General features: G+C 48.0%; 1 pseudogene; it reads right to left on the bottom strand.

Moving 5' to 3' along the window:
• Positions 1 to 283: 283 nt before the first annotated feature.
• Positions 284 to 947, bottom strand: LOC113935439 (annotated as a pseudogene).
• Positions 948 to 1,293: the final 346 nt, after the last annotated feature.

Raw genomic sequence — 1,293 nt, 5'->3', positions numbered from 1 at the left:
GATGTGACAATGGAAGCAGGGTTGGAGTAATATGTGAGAAGGACTCACCTCACCACTGCGGACATTGGAGTTGGAGGAGGGGGACACACATCAAGGAATGGGGGCAGCTTCTAGAAGTTGGAACATGGGAGGAAATGGATTCTCCCCTAGAACCTCTGAAAATGAGTGCAGCCCTGATTTTAGCCTAGTGAGACCCAGGTCGAACTTCAGAACTGTATGATGACAGATGTGGGTTGGGTTTGGTTTGGTTTTTTGCTTCTGTTTTTTTTGGTAGCACCAAGGTTTAGTAAGCTGTGCCATGGTACAGGTGTTGGGAATTGCCCATGGTGCTCTTGATGTTCTGCCAATTCTTCTTGAGCAGTGACACCAGGCAATTAACAGCTAAGTGGATGCTGTACATGAGCTCATCATCTGTCATCTTCATGTGGCCAACGGCCACTGCCAGACACAGCACCTTCTTCATCTGGGAATTTGATCATGGACTTCACTTCATCCACTTTGGCCACCATGTTCTCACTGAGGGTCAGCAAGGAAGGGAACTTGACAGCCTTATTCGGGCCTGAGTCCAGGATTCATGGGCTCTGCTTGATCAGAGATTCTGAAGCCAAAAAGGTATCATACTTCTTGGCCAGCTTCTTAACTCATTTTTTATTCTTGTTGAGTTTCTTCAGTGCCTCAATGTCCATGTGGGGAATATCCACAGCCTTGGCCTCATCACAGCACTGCTGGTCCCCCAAAACGCATATGGAGAACTTGGGGTGGGGAGTGGACTTAAGCCTGACGGTGCCCAAGAAGCATTTGTCTTTCTGAGAGTCATAGTTCTTCAAGCTGTTCTGCAGCTCCACCATCTCCAGCATCTTCAAAAACCACGGGCACTTGTACCGGTTCCCATGCAGGATTTCCTGCACCACCTTGTATAGGATGTCACGGGAGATTTTGCTGCTCATGGTGCGACATGCCATGATCACCGGAGAAGAGCTAGATGTGTGTTCTTTAAAGCCACTACGTTGGTGGCAATCTGTTACGGCAGCCACAGGAACCTGATACAGGTGGCACCCCCCGGGAGCACCCCAGTGGGGTCTGGGCAGTCCCACCTGAGCTGTGGCAGGAGGCAAGCTGTTCAACCTCTGTAAGCTGGCATTTTCTACTCAATAAAGTGAGGGCAACAGTGGTTACTTCATAAGGTTATTGGGATAATTAAATGAGGTAATTTGCATAAACCTCTTAGCACAGTGTCTAGCTCATTTTAGAGATTTGCTAAAGGTCAATTATTGTTGCCATTATTAAAACCTG

The sequence above is a fragment of the Zalophus californianus genome, chromosome 17 (assembly GCF_009762305.2).
Source record: "Zalophus californianus isolate mZalCal1 chromosome 17, mZalCal1.pri.v2, whole genome shotgun sequence".
Classification (NCBI taxonomy): domain Eukaryota; kingdom Metazoa; phylum Chordata; class Mammalia; order Carnivora; family Otariidae; genus Zalophus; species Zalophus californianus.
This window is presented reverse-complemented; position numbering and strand designations above follow the sequence as displayed.